At 35.2% G+C, this 19,150-nt stretch overlaps 1 protein-coding gene across 8 annotated transcripts in view; it reads right to left on the bottom strand.

Annotated features, from left to right (window-relative positions):
* Positions 1-19,150, bottom strand: part of SVIL (supervillin) — a gene marked incomplete in the record, with an annotated part of 2,930,183 nt that overhangs the window by 2,846,733 nt on the left and 64,300 nt on the right. For all 8 annotated transcript variants that reach the window (XM_044066681.1, XM_044066680.1, XM_044066686.1 and 5 more), the window contains 1 exon segment: positions 6,744-6,816.

The raw sequence follows: 19,150 nt of genomic DNA, 5'->3' as shown, positions 1-19,150 counted from the left end.
ATATTATATATACATATATATATATATATATATATATATATATATATACATATATATATATATATTATATATACATATATATATATATATATATTATATGTATAAAGAAGTCCAATAAGTGCTGGTGCGGAATGAATTGCCCCTTCGTAAACAGCAATGAAGAAATAAATAAAATTAATAACGAAAGGAGCAAACCAAGGTGCCAACTCCAAAAAAGCATCCGTAATCCACTGAGTACAATTAAAGCAGCACACCAAAAAGCAGAAAAGATAAAAATCGAAAACGTTTTATTCCATTGAACAGACAGCTGTAGGGTAAGCGCTTTTGCTACTGCTTCATCAGACCCATTCAAACAGCAGTTAATCACACTTAAATTATAAAAAAGGCGGTAACATTTACCTGCCAATTAAAACAAAATTACATCATTCCTTAAAAACCACTATTAACATATAAAAATACTCATAAAAAACATATGCATGGCAAATTCATAAAATATAGAAAATACATGTAATCAGAAATAGCTAACCTTTTGTCAGGGATTTTAAAATATAACAATCCAATCCAATAACTTCTATTTACAGAGTCTGCGAGACTTTAAAAATGGTTTTACTGGAATCATTGAGTTCAGACCAGGAAAAGTGTCCGATCTCAGTCTCATGATCCAGATCGCTTCTCGGGTCTCTGTATATGTTCGTATATCACCTCCCCTGGGTCCCTCAAAAACCTGTTCAATCACCCTAAAGCTAAATACGTGCGACTCACCCCCCGCTATCACATGTTTGGCTAAGGCACTCGTTTTGTTGCAGGTCCTAATGTTATATAAGTGCTCACGTATCCTATCTTTCAATAACCTGTTCGTCTTTCCAACATAGAATGCCTGGCAACTCAGCAACTAATTATTTAAAATTTACACATGAATATTCATCAACTAAGATCCCATTCTTGGATATCTTTGTGGAAAGATTGCCGAATGGGTTAGTAAATACTGGGGTTTTTAGGAAACCATGCCATAGGAATGTCCTTTTGCATAGGACGAGCATGCACCCAGGTTATGTATATAATAATATTATTAAAGGACAGGCAATACGAGTTTCAAGAAATAACCCTTCGGAACAGGGTTTCCATACTGAGTTGGATGATTTACGTGACAGATTATTGGAACGTGGTTATTCCAATAGAGATATTTCTGAAGGTACGAAGGACATATCTCTACTTAGGAGACATAGAGCTACTCCATATTTTGGGAGTGAAACTGCTACTGTTGAGGGAATAGGACAGGAAGTGGTCACTAACAATACCTTTAATAGCAATTTGACATTCCCCATATTTTACACTACTGATGTGGGGATGATCAAAGATATAGTTAGGACACATTGGCGAGTGTTAACTGCTGACAGCTCTCTAAGAGATATAGTTGGAGAGAATCCTCATTTTGTATATAAAAACAAAAAGAATCTGAAAAGACTACTATGTTATCCGGGTGATTACCCGTATAGTTCCCCCTCTTCTGGGTATGGTACAGTTAGGTGTGAACAGTGTAATTTTTGTAGTCACATCAACATGGAATCACATTTCCTTAGTCCAGCTCATAACCATTCCTTTACATTCAAAGTCCAAGCCTCGTGTCTATCTTCCAACGTAGTCTATCTGGCTACCTGTGAAGGATGCCAGGCATTCTATGTTGGAAAGACGAACAGGTTATTGAAAGATAGGATACGTGAGCACTTATATAACATTAGGACCTGCAACAAAACGAGTGCCTTAGCCAAACATGTGATAGCGGGGGGTGAGTCGCACGTATTTAGCTTTAGGGTGATTGAACAGGTTTTTGAGGGACCCAGGGGAGGTGATATACGAACATATACAGAGACCCGAGAAGCGATCTGGATCATGAGACTGAGATCGGACACTTTTCCTGGTCTGAACTCAATGATTCCAGTAAAACCATTTTTAAAGTCTCGCAGACTCTGTAAATAGAAGTTATTGGATTGGATTGTTATATTTTAAAATCCCTGACAAAAGGTTAGCTATTTCTGATTACATGTATTTTCTATATTTTATGAATTTGCCATGCATATGTTTTTTATGAGTATTTTTATATGTTGTTAATAGTGGTTTTTAAGGAATGATGTAATTTTGTTTTAATTGGCAGGTAAATGTTACCGCCTTTTTTATCATTTAAGTGTGATTAACTGCTGTTTGAATGGGTCTGATGAAGCATTAGCGAAAGCGCTTACCCTACAGCTGTCTGTTCATTCAATGGAATAAAACGTTTTCGATTTTTATCTTTTCTGCTTTTTGGTGTGCTGCTTTAATTGTACTCAGTGGATTACGGATGCTTTTTTGGAGTTGGCACCTTGGTTTGCTCCTTTCGTTATTAATTTTATTTATATATATATTATATATACATATATATATTATATATACACATATATATATATATATATATATATATATATATATATATATATATATACGCACACACATTTTTTTATTTTATTTAATGGCAGTTTTTACAAACAAATGTGGAATTGCAATTGAAGCAACTATGGTTCCTAGCCTAGTTAATACAGCTTTAGTTAAGTGGAAGTGTGAAATGTTCTATAACTTTCTGGTGTCTCACCAAATGTTACTTTAGATTCACTGATGACATTTTTATTGTATGGGAAGGGTCAGTGGAAGCTCTGAAGTTTTTTGTACATACTGGACAACAGACTGATTTTTTTAATGTAATTATAATGACTGCCATTCAGTTAATTTCCTGGATCTCACTATTTACAAGCATAAGTAGTTATAAGAACTTTACAATGGTTTATTGTGAAAACCCACCCAGGTAAATTTACCTTCATGGCAGCAACATGTACCTACAAATGACTAAGCATAATGTGGTAAGTCACAGGGTATTGGGATTGCTTATGTGTCCACAGAAACAGCTAATTTCCTAAAGAACCTGCAGAACCTTCCGAGATTTTTTCGAGGAAGGATATAAAAGAGGGACTGAGACTGGACTGCTCCTATTAAGGACCTCACCGCAAGGGAGGGCGTTTTTTCATACAGACCAGAAATAAGATTGTTTCATGATTTTAGAACTTACTACACTGACCAAAGGAAAGAAAAAAATAATAGTACACCACTACTTTTCAGTAAAGATGCCTATGAAATAAGCATTATTTTTGTAATTGATTCATTGTATCTAATAACTGAGTGGTGAACACGATTGTAGGCCCTAGTCCTTTTTTCAAAAAAGGCAGGAACATTAGATCTTAGTAGGGACATTCAAAAAAGCACAGTATGGGAGGGCCTGGTACCTTCAAATGAGGACTCCTTTTCTGTACCTTTTGGGAGTTCATGAGCTGCAGAGATTTTTTCATCTGCTTCAGCAAAAGAAAGAAATAACAGCAAGGTAGCTGGTAACTGCAACAGTGAAATGATTTAAAGATCCCAGTGCTGCAAGTGTCTTTTTTTTTATTGGCAAGACTATTCAAAATTTAAAAGGAAGACAGTTCAGCACACATCTGAAACTGGACTAAATAAAGCAAGAATCCTCTTGAAAAGCACAGCACTGAATTTCCAGGTCATTCCTTTTTCACTCTACATTTTGGACACGATCAGGATGGGTCTGCTCAAGGGAAACTATAATGCCATTCTGGAAGAGGAGATGGAATGGCAATTTTGCCTTGAGGCCTGTAAATCACCTGGAATTAATTCTGATTGTTAAATTAAATTCATTCAACATAGGAAACTGGACACTTTGTTTTATTAATGGTTATGATGTCATGTTTGCTCTGGTCTTCACTTTTTTCAGACTTTGGCCTTAACTTTTGTTAGTTTCTGGTCGTTATATGTTCTGCTACAACATCAACATTCATTTGCATTTGTGATTTTTCACACCTTTATAGCTGTTTTCCTCTATATTTTTAGTGTACTGTTGATTTCTTGGATGCTCGGTTTTAAGTTATCTGAGGAGGCCCAGTGGGCAAAAGCAGTTTTTTTTTAATGCACATATGAGTACAGTTTTTCATGCATTTGATTTATCATTTCTCTTCTACAGTTACTGTGACAAGTCCTGTCTTCTTGATTCGTTTGTCTTTCTCACACACACACACACACACACACACACACCTCTTCACTATGGCACTCAGACTTTTTTTTTTTTTTTTTTTTAATAAGGATCTTATTTTCACCTTGGTGCTAAATGGCCTTTAGTGAAGGGAGTTTTGCTACACCTTGTTTTTGTCTGGAGACAACCTAGGACTTTATTACTAGTTCTGCACTCCAGTTTATTAAGACTTGTTTTATTAGCATTTCTTATTTTAGATGGCATTATTCTATAGATTTTAGACTGCTTAGAGTCTCTTCCCATGGTACATCTGAATCCTTTTGGAATTAACTTCTTGATTTGTTTTTGTTTATCAATGGACTACTGCCTTTAGCATTGGCCTTTTATTTATTTTTTTATTAGACTACTTGTTTTGGCTCTTACTGTTGGAGTGCTAATTAGGATTGGTCATTATTTGCACTCCTGTGTCTGGATTCTGGTCTTGTGGGAAATGTTTACAGTTTGATTATTTTCTTATGCACATTGTTTTTCTATTTTATTTTTAGTATGTGTTTGTTAGGAATGGTTATCTTCATTTTTTTGCTACCTGGTTTACCTGACTTGTATTGTGCTCTGTGTTTCCTTGTGGTTAGGCGTGTAGTGAATTACATTAAACACAGGCATGTGGTCTTTTTATATCACCGACAGAGAAAGTATCTCAGTGTGTCTGAAGATCAGTACTGACCTCATTTTTGACCCATCTCTATGGGGCTGTAAAGGTGGCTTTTGTTTACATCAGGTTTGCTTAAACTGTCAGGCTAGCCTATCAAGAGTTGCTCTGTTTTGTCTCATTCCTGTGAACGAGTTTCCATTGGTTAAGTGGTTACTGAAAAGTTTACTTGAAATCCAGCTGATGAGCGAAAGCGCTCATCAGAAATAAAAAGCAGAGTTATTCCAGTGACTGAGTTTGCTGAAGTTTATTTCTTTAGTACCTTTATAGAAGAGGAATGAATGTCTGAAGTTTTCCTACTGTTTATTACTGTTGCTTAAATATTTAAGTTTAAGAAATTTTTATTTTTCATTTTTCCCAAACAAGGAAATGAAAGCAGTCTGCTGTTTTCACTCTGGGGACAGCTATCTCCTCATCCTTGCTGTGGTTTATGTATTTGTTCAATCTGTGCCTCACTCTTGGTGTACACATGGTTCTTGGTTGTGAAGAGGATTTATCAGAGCCACTAGTGATCTCTCTAGTTTGATTTATTCTTAAATATTTCAGACATTTCTACATCGATCAGCATAGTGAGACAATCCACTCAAATTACATCTAGGTTAAAATGTACATATTCAAGAACAGTTGGTGTTGTAAACTTTTCAAACAGAATGGCATACTGCTACCATTATATCAACACGCTATGTTAAGAGCCTGCCCAAGCTACAAATCTAATACTAGACTAGAGTCCCATACTGATTATGATACTAAACATATGGAACCATCTAGAAAGAACAGTAATTTTATACCATGATGGGCTCAAAATGTTTTTACTGGAAGATATCACTAACAAGTGAAAAAAAATATATAACATGCAAGTTTTCCTGTCCTCTTGATTTTTTATATTGCCAACCAAGTTAATAATCCAAACACAAGTGCATACACTGTTAACAGAGCATGTTCTTAAAAAGGTGCAAAGTTTTCTTTACAGTGACATTAGTCCATGTTTTCAGTGTTATATTAAAAAAATCCAAAATGTCTGAATTTTCAGAAGAAACTTCATACCTTCTGAACTGCACAATCTAAATTTACAATGTCAGCAATAAATTTGACAGAAAATTTCCTGTCGCCATTTAAGTACCTTTATAATGATTTACAGAAATATGAAAAAAATATGCATATCTTCGTAACAGTATAATACACTTTCTCTACGGCTGTACAACTTCCATTGCAAGTATCAAGGTTTTCATCTAAGGTTTCACATAAGGTACTTAACTGCTGAAGTGCTCACTGAAATTAGTGTGTGTGTACATATATACAGCAGCGGCCTTAGGTCAACTGGTGCCCTAGGCAAAAGGGCTCCATGGCACCCCCCACCACACTACCTGGTGCCCCCATCCTGGTCTAACTACATCAAATAAATACTAGAAAAGTGCCCCTGCTAGCCTGGCACCCTAGCCGGCCACCTAGTTGGCCTATGCCTAAGGCTAGCTATGCATATTATATATATATATATATATATATATATATATATATATATATATATATATATACACACACACATATATATATATATATATATATACATACATATATTAAAATAAACACTGCATATTTTCATAATTGCTAGATAACTTAGAAATATTTCCAGCACAGTGCATTATACATTGATGCTGTGTATTCTTTAGGCTTCTACTGTGATATTTTACATTATGCCTCACAATAACACAGTGGCTTCAGGTATGAAAATATCAGCAACAGGAGACTAATAGTGTTTAGTGTGTCTACTGCAGTCATTACCTACTTTAGGGCCCTTTTGTTTCTCACCTTCCCTTTTCCTATACAGCTTAAGTCAATTAGTTATGGAATCCAAATAAAAAATTGTCACAATGCCACAAGTAGTTGTGGGTATTACACATATACAAAAGATCCGAGTGAAAAGCATAATTCTATTTAGACAGACTGATAGACTACAGGGAACAAAGCATTATATACCTTAGTTCCTCCTTTTGCAAAAATCCTGAGGTTCCAGGAGTTCCCAGTTTGATAGAAGAGCCGTTATCAAAATCTGAAAGACAAAAACAAACCCTTAACAGTTCACTACTAAGAAGCAGTAAATTACAAGACAAATTATTCAGTGCTGTGCTCTTGCACACAATATGCAAAAGTGTATTTTAGATGATACTCAAAAAAGCCTTAAAATACTGAAATACAGATTAAATACTGTAGTTGCGCATTATTTGTTTTAATATCAAACAAAAGTTTATATACAGCTTTTTGGGGTCTCAAATGCAAACATCACACTGGCAGAAAATTTCTAAATAGCAAGATTTTTTTTACTTTACAAGTCACATATTTTGACGAAGTAATTAGAACATACCTCTCAAGTGAACCTCATTACAAGGAACGCAACTCATTTGGGGTCTTAAAAAGTTCATTTTCCTCAAAGTTCCACATTGAAAGGGTCTGTAACACATTCAGTGCTAGGAATTGTTTGTGAAATCCATGGTAGATTGAAATAAATCATATTAATTTACTAAAAGATATTAAGTAAAACCAGCATATTTTAACCATCCTATGACCTTCCTAGCTGAAGTTGTTAGTAAGCCATTAGTACGTGTTCCACAGTTTGCTCATTTGTTCCACATTACGAGGGCTAGTGTTCCTCATTTTAGAGATGGAAGGTTGAGAGCTATGAATTAGAAGTAGGAGGTAGACTTGGAAAATGAAACCAGAATAAGAACGTTGATCAGTGATCTCAAACTCATAGCCCTCGGGCCTCAAGCAGCCCTCAAACAACCACAATGCTGGGAGATGGAAGCTACTGCACTACTTCCCTAGCTGTACTACCTACTTTTCTTTTTACATAGATTGTGTGCCCTGCCTGCGTGTGACAGTCCTCATACTGGCATTAATTTGAAAGCCATGGTACAGATGAATTTATACATTTGTTTCACCATGAATTTGGAAGAAAAGCTTCAAAGTGCAAATATAAATGAAAGGTGTTCATAAATGTGTGAACAATCAGGCCCATTATCTGTGAGGACTGATGCACTATAGAATTTATTGTGGATATGTAAAATTAAGGGCAATTGGGTTTAGTCTAAAGGGGACAGAAAGCTACCTTACCAAGATTTAAATTATATGAAAACAAATCATGCCTAGAAACCTCATCTCGGACTATGAATTGTTTGGGGAAAGTACAAGGACCAAAGAGGACATGTCTGGGACTTGGTAAAGCCAAACACGGGATAAAAACAAATTAAACAGGGGGTGATAATTTAACAAAATGTTTAAAAAGCTTCATCACATTTTAAAATGCAACCCAAGTTCACTACATTCATAAAAAAATAATGGTAAGTTTCTTATTAGGATTCCAAACTACAAGTGGAATTGTAAGCAACTACAGCAGAGTTCTGGGCAGAAAGCAGTTTAAATTAAATGCCTGCAGACTGCTACAAATTAAAAGAAACTAGTAGCTGAAGTGCCTATGACATCTAAAAGGTTAACAAAGAGAAGTGAAATAAATGTGAGAGCAACTATGAAAACTCAGGAAGACCGAAAGCAGAGTGGTGGAGCAAAGCATACCAGGAGGACACAAAGCACTGTGATAGAGCAGTAATCTGGCCTTTGACCAACATGTGACCAAGTTAGTAAGAAAATCATTCTATGTTAGCCACTAAGTAAGGACATGGCATCCAGTTCCAAGGAAGTCATAGTGCCACTTTATTCAGCCCTTATTAAACTCATTATTGGGTAGAATGGTTTGGCATGCACTTGACCAAACGTAAGAAACAGTTGGAACGCTCACAGAGGTTCTTTACCAGGAGAATCTAGGGTATAAACACAGTGTCCTAAACAGATAGTCTTAAAGCCCTGTCTCTATACTGTGTCTCCTACAGGTTACTGAGAGGTGATCTATGCCTGGCATACAAAGCATCCATGGATCCAGCTCTGACTGACATTTTGCACATTCGCAAACAGCTTCAGAACTGCTAGATCCAAGTATTTAAATTTTGCTTGTGACGTAAGACATGTTGGTGAGATAGATGTGTGTCTCAGAGTTTCCCTATGCTCTAGAAAAGGCTCCCCATCATTGTGAAGTAGTCTCCATCCATAATCCCATTTATGTGCAATCTTAACCAACGGACGGGAAATTGGTAATTCATCCAATGTCTGGCACCAATGTCTCTGACAGAGAGGGGCAGACTGTAGTGCACAAACTAATATACCTCCTCCCTCATACAACCTCTAGAAATGTCCTAACATGCCCCTTCCTAATAAGCACCCACGATACACAAGGACACAATTGGTTTGGATTGCATAGCTAGGCTTATAAAGGTCCTGGATGTAGTTCACCTAGTAAGTACCTATGAACCTATGAAAAGATGGCAATGGCAGCTGAAGGAGAAAACTCTCAGTAACCTTGGACAGAAACACTGAACATATGTACTCAGATTTTCAAGATAAATGATTCCCTGTTTGAGTATGTAGAGAAAAAGGCAGTATTAAACTGTTTTAACCAGGCGTTCACAGAAAATAACCAGTATGCAAACTGCTGAAAAGGAAATGAAAGAAAAGATGGAACAGCAATAAAAACACGAACAAATGGCACAGAAACTACTTGAACCCAAAGACGATACATGCAATAACAAGTGGAGATGTACAGCACTACCAAAACAAACTAAGGGGAAGACTTGTAAAGACTGAGAAAATGCCTCAATGCATGGAATGGATTTTCTACTACTGATATTAAAAAAGCACTTAGAATAAATATGGATAATTTGAGTGTGAGAAAGCAGTTAAGACCTAAACTGCAGACACACCAAGTTAAATAAAAAATTTGGTTTTGTGGAGGATGGAAATAACTTGAAAAGATGAAGACACAGGGGTTTATGTGGGTAACGACTTTGCATTACAAACAAGTCAAAAGAAATGCTTTTCTTCCTTCCATAATACTCCGTAGGGAAGCAAAATTTAGCTTCAGATTGTTATATCCTGCACTTTTACAAGTCTTCAATATACTTGCATTAAAAACCTACAGAAACTCTTGACAGGCACAACATGAACTGGCAAAAAGAAAAGATGTGGAGGAAGGAGACAGCTGGTGCAGAAGCAAGCAACCTATCAAATGCAGTAAAGTTAACTATAGACACATCAAGGGAGAGATTTCCTTTAGTGTCTTCCCTCCTTTTCCAAAGGAAAAAGATGGACAAAACAAATGTGATGAAACCGTTCTCAAACTGGAGGATTCCATAAAACAAAGAAGAAACTTTGCAGTGTGAAGGGACTAATGTTAACTTCCTAAATTATGTTATGCACTTAGTCCACTTACTAAAAATTGAAGTAAAATATAATTGTAAAATATGCGCTACAAAATAATAAAATAGAAAACAGTATGTAGTCCACATTTGAGTTAAAAATGGAATATCCTTTATTGAAACACAAACAAGCAATCCTAGCAGAGTATAATGAAAAACGTCAAAAACATTCCTTATTTATATATAATCAGTTTGGAGCAAGTGAGTACTTACAGAGGGTGGTTCTGTTAAAGAACTCCACCCTCTCCTGCAGTTTAACTCAATCTAAGTTTTTCTCCCTACAATATGATTCCAGCATTGTGTAGGTACCAGAAACCTGCTTGTACTTTTTAAAACTTTTATTTCCTTGCACTGAAGTCCAGGGAAGGGAAAGCCCACCTACATACTTTGCAGAGGAATTTGACTCCACCTGCAGACACAGTTAAATCTGTAGTTTACCCTGTCACATACTGCTGTCAGTCATAGATAGGCAATTAATCCTGCTAATGTCAGGAACACACACAGCAGCTGATATAAACAAGAAAGCAGTGGAACTGTTTTCCACTGTTTTTATTGTAGAGAGGAAGAACTTAACACTCCCCTTTCACTGAAAAACAAAGCAATTAGATCAGTCAAGGGGTTTAAAGGCAATTGTCACCTGACAAATTTACATAAGCAGCAACACAGTATTGAAATGCTAAGCTTTAAATGTTATTTATAATAGTTTATATGCTCAGATAACTTAAATGTAGCATCAAAAATTTCTGTGACATTTAGAGAAAATGTCAAAATATTTTTTTCTTGCAACATATCAACGCATTTACTATTTTCAAGCCACAAAGGTCAGAACTGGAGACAGAGAGACAGGTGGCAACCCTATCAACTAGGTGCACTGATACTATTCATAAAAATGTCTTTTATGTGACATCCTTCCAGAGGGCCATACATATCTGGTACACGCAGATCCACTAAGTGCATGAACATTTTGTAGTCCACAAAGGAAATGTGGCAGTTGATGGCAACAGTAATATACAGCTGAATTTACTTTAACATACATTTACTATGTGCCCTTACATCAAAAACACTAAGAAAAGGAAATCAGAAATATTTAACTGTTTAAATGCACATGCATGAGCAGGCGGACACACGTGCATTTAAACACAGTACTGCATCCCACGTGCAGTACTCTACACGCTACATACATTTTTACACATGCGTTGGTGGTGCTGCCGTAGCGTTGTCGCCTCACAGTAAGATGCTGTCCTGTTCGATTCTCAGCTAAAGCATCTTCTGTGTGGAGACAAGCGTGAATGGGCGTACCTTCTTTGAAGGTTTGCATCAGGGCTGGCAACTCGGCACGTAAAAATCTACTGCCAATCATTAGCGGACCAGAGTTCCGCTGTGGCGACCCCTAACCGGGAAAAGCCGAAAGTCACAACACTATATATATATATATATATATATATATATATATATATATATATCTATATCTATATACACACATTGTGTGGACACAGTTACACAAAATTTCTATTTGTTTTTTTTTTTTTTTTGAAAGGACATGAAGTACACACAAGCATATAATCTAGTTCTCCGTTTTATACACACATTTTTGTACACATGTACACAAACATATAGTCTCTTTCTCACTATATATATATATATATATATATATATATATACACACACACACACACATACACATATATTTATACATAAATGTGTGTGTGTGTGTGTGTGTGTGTGTGTGTGTGTGTGTGTGTGCACATGTGCAATATGGGTGCACACAATTCATTTATAATAAACATAGTAGTGTTAAGTATTATTAATGTATACATTCTAGTAAATGTTTCTTAATATTTTACTTGATCATTGTCACACACTGGCTATATGTGGCACATACAGTCTTGGTCAATGTCTATGTCAGTATTTTTTTCTTTGTATTGCCAAGTGCATTTAATACTGGTTTATCTTTGGTAAAGTAGCCCAAGTCATGACCGAAAAGTGTCCTGGGACCAGTTCACTTTCCTGATTACCAAATTATAAATAAAAAACATTTTACAGCAGCTTACCTTAGACCGAGAGATTCGAATTATGAAACCTGACAAAGGGGGGGGGGGGTGGTACGGTTTTAGTTAATACTATTTCATACTGAAGTAAAATTTTGGAAATATTGAATATCCATGTGTACGCACCAGTATCTATTAAAGTCAATATTTCTTATAGAAAAATTGATTTAGCTAATGAAGAATTAGTACTAGAAAATAGAATATATGTTAAATTGGGGACCATTTTGATTAATAGGAAGGCTAGAATAGCTTCCTTTTTTGGTATCCCTAAAATACACAAGAATACTATAGATCTGCCGTATAGACCTGTTGTTTCAAGTAAGGGATCAAAAACCTACCCCCATAGCCACTTTTTTGGACCATACCCTTAAACATGTTACTGATGATTTTGTACATCTATTGAAGGACTCATGGGATTTACTACTGGGTCTAACCTTGCAACCCTATAAAGGGGAAGTGTATTTTTTTTACCATTGATGTGGTTGATCTATTTTCGTGTATTACAACAGAGGAGGGTTTGGATTTATTTTGAATGAGAGTCTACATTGAGTTTTGAAGTAGACTTACTGGTGGAACTTGAGGATTGTACTGGAAAACAATTGTTTGTTTTTTGAAGGGGAGAACAGGTTAGAAGGGTACCTATGGGGGCGGCTTGCTCCCCCATATATGCTAATCTGGTTCTCCTTAAATGGGAACTTCAGTACTTGTTTAATTATGTTTATTGGAAGAACATTAGGTTATATCGCCACTTTTTGGACGATATATTTATTTGGGAAGGTCCAGCGAGTACTATTACCAATTTTCTTGAGTTTCTCAATTCAACTACTAATTTTTTAAAATTTACATTCAGACTTGACCAGCAAGGAATCGACTACTTAGATGTAAGGTTGGACAAAACAGATGGAGGTCTAAGATCTAGGATTCATATTAAGAACACTTTTAGCAATTCCTATTTGCTTTTTAACAGTGATCATATCCCTGGAAGCAGAAAAAAAGCATTGTAAAGGGCCAGATGATTAGAGCAGCAAGAATGACCTCAGAGTAGATTTTTTATCTGAAATTAAATTTATTTCTGAGTTGTTTATAGTAAGAGGTTACCCTGTCAACCTGACAGAGGAAGTTTCAAAAGAGGTTATAGTGGGGTGGGGTGTAAAATATCTCCCCTTTTTAGTTAACCCCCCCACAGTGTAACACTGAGGAAAGGTTTACCGGTGATCAACCTTTTGGGAAGGCTTTGGTTTTACAGCATAGTTGTGCGTCTAGGGAAATTAAGGACTTAGTTAAAAGGAATTGGAAAATGCTGAAATTTACTCAGGACATTGTAAGGTAGGGGAGAGTCCAAGTTTTGTATTTAAAACAGGGACCAACTTAAAAAGGCTTTTTGAAAAGAACAACAGGACTAGACTACAGGGAGATCAGGGTACAAGAAAGTGTGGAAGATGCGGGTACTGTAAATACACTTGTGAAAAAGTAAAAGTTACTTTGAACAATTATGCGAATAGTGTGTTTTAGAAAGGGTAATTGCACCACTAAAGGTAAAGTATATCTGGCTTTGTATAAAGGTTGCCCTAGTTTTTACATTGGAAAATCAGAAAGGGCACTTAAACGTATTTATGAACACACCTATAATATTAGGAAAACATTTAAATGGTGCATTGTATAGGTATCTACATATGGAACCTACCCACCTTGGGTTTCTTTTTGGAATTTTGGAACAAGTTCATGTAGATCCCAGGGGTGGGGATTGGGAGAACTGGCTATGTTTGTAGGGAGATTTCTTGGCAATTAAAATTAAATGCAACTCAACCTCCAGGACTATATGATCATATTTCCATTAAACCCTACTTGGTTCGGAGATCCAAGAAGTTGTGATGAATTTTCAACATGGGGATTATTTTTCATTATATCTTACTGTACTTGTGACAATTTTTTGTTTTTTAGTCATATATGTTATTTAAATTCTATAGGTGTATTTAAATGTTTATGAAGGGATTTTGCTATTGGACTATTTTGGACTTATTCTGTGAATATTTTAAATTGTAGATGTGAATTATGTACTTATAGCTTTAAAAAGTTTTGGCGCTCTTTTACACACACTGGTATTTAAATAGGAGGGGTGTTATGTGTTTTTCTTTGCACTTGAAAAAGCCCTGCATTTGAGTCAGGGTGAAAGCGCTTGTGGTGATTTTTTATTGAAAGAACTGTTCTACAACCATTTTCCTGTTGCTGCCTGGACCGTATTTTTTGTTTTTATTAGTTATTTATAATAGTTTATATGCTCAGATAACTTAAATGTAGCATCAAAGATTTCTGTGACATTTAGAGAAAAGTAAAAATATTTTTTCTTGCAAAGTATCAATGCATTTACTATTTTCAAGCCACAAAGGTCAGAACTGGAGAAAGAGACCGGTGACAACCCTATCAACTAGGTGCACTGATACTGTTCATAAATGGGTCTTTATGCTTTTTTACGACATCCTTCCTGAGGGACATACATATCTGGTACACGCAGATCCACTAAGTGCAGGAACATTTCGTAGTCCACAAAGGAAATGTGACAGTTGATGGAAACAGTAATATACAATTTACTATAACATACATTTACTATGTGCTTTATATTAAAAACACTAAGAAAAGGAAATCAGAAATATTTAACTGCATTTAAACAAAGTACTGCATCCCACATGCTACATACATTTATATATATATATATATATATATCCATACATACATGTGTGTGTGTCTGTGTGGACACAGTTACACAATGTCCATTTGCCTTTTTTTTTTTTTTTTTTGAAAGGACATGAATTACACTCAGGCATATAATCTAGTTCTCCGTTTTATACACACATTTTTGTACACATGTCCTGTATACACAAACATGTAGTCTAATATATATATATATATATATATATATATATATATATATGTGTGTGTGTGTGTGTGTGTGTGTGTGTGTGTGTGTATATATATATATATAATGCCATGCAATACACCATTTATATTTATAAAATAGTAGTGTTTAGCATTTAATATTTTACTTGATCATTGTCACACACTGGCTATATGTGGCACATGCAGTCTTGGTCAATGCCTTTGTCAGTATTTTTTTCTTTGGTAATGTAGCCCAAGTCATGACCGAAAGGTGTCCTGGGACCAGTTAATTTTCCTGATTATCAAAGTATAAATAAATATGAAATAGAAAAAAAGGAGGGTGAGCATGACAGAAATAATTAAGGAACTAGTAAAGCACATTTCAATTCTGCATCATTCATGGCAGAGAAAAAAATTCCCACTGAAGGCATTGGGAAGTAGCAGACAGACTTACTGTAGTTTGGAGTCCTACTACTTATTAGGACACACAGCAAGGATCAATTACTGTAGTCAGTTTTCACACCTCAGTATGACAGTGTGGGGAAGATCTGTCAATTCTTTTTGAACTACAAAAAAAGACTCCCTTTACAAAAACTTATTTACCTACTTTTTTTTTGCTGGAAGCAGCCAACAGCTATTTATACCATAGAACAAACTGACAGACTCATAAATGAGTCAGGGAAACATAGAAGAAGCTCTGCTACAGAAGGTGTGTTCAGATGACCGTGCTAAACAGTCCTGCCATTCTATCCTAATGGCATGAGAAAACAGCACCACTTCCTTATGTCTAGCATGACACGCACAGAGGACTTGAAATGTATTCCCGGAAGAAGGAATGAAAGCAAGATCACATTACCAAGGAAGGCCGCATCATCCGCCATTTTGAAGGAAACATTAAAATTGTAAAAGAAGCACTTAATAGCTCAAAAACAGAGTAAAAAAAATGTTTATGTTCTAAGGTGGAGTTTTCCTTTAAGAGTATTAAAAGCATTAAAAGTATTCCTTTAGACAAATCCCCCTTCATTCTTGACACCACAGTGTATTCAGAGACTGTGCTACCTAAAACAAACTAGAAAACTACAGACAAATTACACTCTAAGACCAGTTTAACACTTTGTATAGGGTAAACAACTAATCAAACCTTTAAGAAACTAAAAAATGACTAACAAAATCTACCAGAATAAATATTAATATACAACTTTTAATAATGATCATTTTCGTATTAAATAAATACTTCAGGTTTGGGTGTCAAAAACAAATCATAACATGAATGAACAGGTGCATAGACATACAAATGAAAACTTAAGTAGGATGAAAAAAAATTATTGCCAAGCTGGAAATACAGTGATACATTTTAAAATTAAAGCACTAAGGCCATGGGGATCTTTAACAATCTTTGTTGAAAGTTGTTTATTAATATTTATTGTGGTAGGTGTCTGTTGGTAGATCTTTTTGTTAGTCATTTTTAGTTAGTTTCTTAATACAGTTTTGATTAGTTGGCTAGCCTATACAAAGTGTTAATAAAATTGGTCTTAGATTGTATTTTGTCTGTAGCTTTCTAGTTTCAGTTTTAGGTAGCACAGTTTCTGATTACACTATGGTGATAAGGCGGAAGGGGGACTTGGCTAAAGGAATGATTTTAATGCTTTTATTGCTCTTAACAGAACCACCCTCTAAAACTACTCCCTTGCCTCAAACAACCTGATTATATATAAATAAGGAATGCTTTTCATTATACTCAAGTAGGGTCGCTTGTTTGTGTGTTTCAATAAAGGATAGTCCACACAACACCTGTGGGCTACCTATTTTCCGTTTGATTATTTTGTAGCACGTATTTTACAGTTCATTTTTTTAATAAGTGAACTAAGTGCATAACAATTTAGGAAGTGACCATCATACCCTTCACACTGCAAAGTTTCTTCTTGGTTTGTTTTGGACCCAGGTTGCATATTCTGAGAATGAGGGATAAGACAGATATCTCTATTTTGCAGGATTCCATAAAACAATACACTGAGAAGATTAAACTAGGACATTGCTTAAAAAAGAGATAGAAGTTTGTAAGGAAAAGATCAAATGTGAGTTGCATCCTGAATGATACCTTAAAACAATTGAAATTCAAAACATTTATAATAGATGTAATTCTAATGTAGACATTTAACTGAGCTCATATGATTTTGATTGTCCTAATTTAAACACATTCTGGAAGAATATAAATGATTTATTACAAGCACTTTTTTCAGATAACTTCATATTAAACAAATCTTTGGTTATATTTAATCCACCCATTCCACAGTGTGTTAGAAAAATAAAATACCCATTACTCTGGACCATACTAGCAGAGGCTAGAAAGACCATTATGAAAAATTGGATTTAAAAAACTCCCACCTACATTTCATGAGTTCACTAATATATTAAAAGATGTACGTCATTTACAAATAAAAAACAACTTCTAGAACTAGAAGGACATCTGAACATAATTTGTGGGTCAACTTGCAAAATCTGTTGGGGAAAAAAATTACTTCATAAAGGTAATAAACTCTTGTCCTTTTCATTTGTGAATTATATTAAACTGATAACTACACTGTAATCTAAGCATAAATACTGGATGCATTTGCATATACTTTACTTTTTATGATTTTGTTAATTTTACTCATATCTATGTGGGATAAATATGTCAATCTTTTAAAAAAAAATTAAATTAATAAGTACCAGACAGAAAATAACTATTTGATTAATCTAAATTTAACACTACAAGCATATGTACGTAAAATTTGAGCTATAACAGGGAGCCATACTGCATGCTGTCTAATGAAAGTCTCTGTTGTTAAACTGCAAACTGTTACACGATGCTTTTAATAAAGGTACTGCAACAAAGTGAGAAGGTAAATTAATGAAAAATGAAAAAGCAAAATGATATATTATGACATGTAAACCAATGCACACAAGAAGTCTAGGAATGCAGACAAAGTTAATGAGACAATTACTTTTAAAGTAGGCTAGATAGCAAAATACAAAAATAATGCATTGAAAACACTGACAGATGTTTAAATGCAGGGAAATTATGCAGTGGTGTAATTAAAATGCAAATATCCACATTAAGATATTTAAAAATTGAAATCAGTAAGTAACAGTAAGAAAATAACTTGGTTTAATTTAGTAAGCAAAAGTGGCTTTGACCAAACAGCAATCAGGCTTCAGAGTTGGTGATTCTCAGTCTGCAAACTCACTTGTCTCCAGTGCTGTGTGTTGTTGAAATACAACTCTACTTCCTTGGCAAACTATGTCTGATGGCAAGAAGGTGGTGTGTGCGTGTCTGGACACTTAAGCCTGACCATTTGAAAATAGCTACAGGCTGTGAAACACAATGAAAGTTAAAGTGGTATCTTAAAAATGTGCACTGGCAAGAAGGGACAATCTATAGAAATGAATACACAGAATGAAAGTACATAGCTAGACTGGCTATTTAGCAACTCCAGTACAGAGTAACAGTTTCAGAACTAGAATGATGCAAGCAAGTTTAATAAACAGATCAGTGACTTATAGGTGTTTTCCATCCCAACAGAGTAAATCGTGGGGAGTCTGATTAAAGAGAGGTCTTTAAGAAGCTTTAGCTACCGTTTCAACAGCAGATCAGTTCTATTGCCTTTATGGTGTACTTTGGGTTGGAAAGAAATTGAGTGTTCTAATAAGAGATTATATTCTTTTGTGTAATATTGTCCCAAATGAACACAAAGTGGCACAAAAGTAATAGTAAAGTAAAGAATGTAAATGAAGTAGAACATGCAAGCTTTACAATGGCATTATAAGAAGTTATGTTTTACCGTAACGTTCCATGTTAGTTGTCTTCTTCTCGCCTTCTTTCTTGCTGGATGAGTTCGGAGCCGATCCTCTGCTCCGACTCGGCCTATACTATAGCTCGAGAGCTATTTTTACTGGCTCGAGGCAGCCCTATATCCCACAATACCATGCGCTAACTCCCCAGATCGCACTTGGAAGCTAAGACATAGTATAAAACGTAATATTATAATAATAATATTATAATCCTTTTTTTTTACGAGTACAGGTTACCTGCTAGTAACACTAAGGATACCATGAAAGACTCAACATATTGTATCTCCAGAAATGGAAGGACTCAGAACTTCGAGTCTATCCAGGCTAG

This window comes from Protopterus annectens, chromosome 3.part1, assembly GCF_019279795.1.
Source record: "Protopterus annectens isolate FY-2018-M chromosome 3.part1, PAN1.0, whole genome shotgun sequence".
Lineage (NCBI taxonomy): Eukaryota > Metazoa > Chordata > Ceratodontiformes > Protopteridae > Protopterus > Protopterus annectens.
The sequence above is the reverse complement of the archived record's forward strand: the minus strand, read 5'-3'. Positions and strand labels throughout refer to the sequence as shown.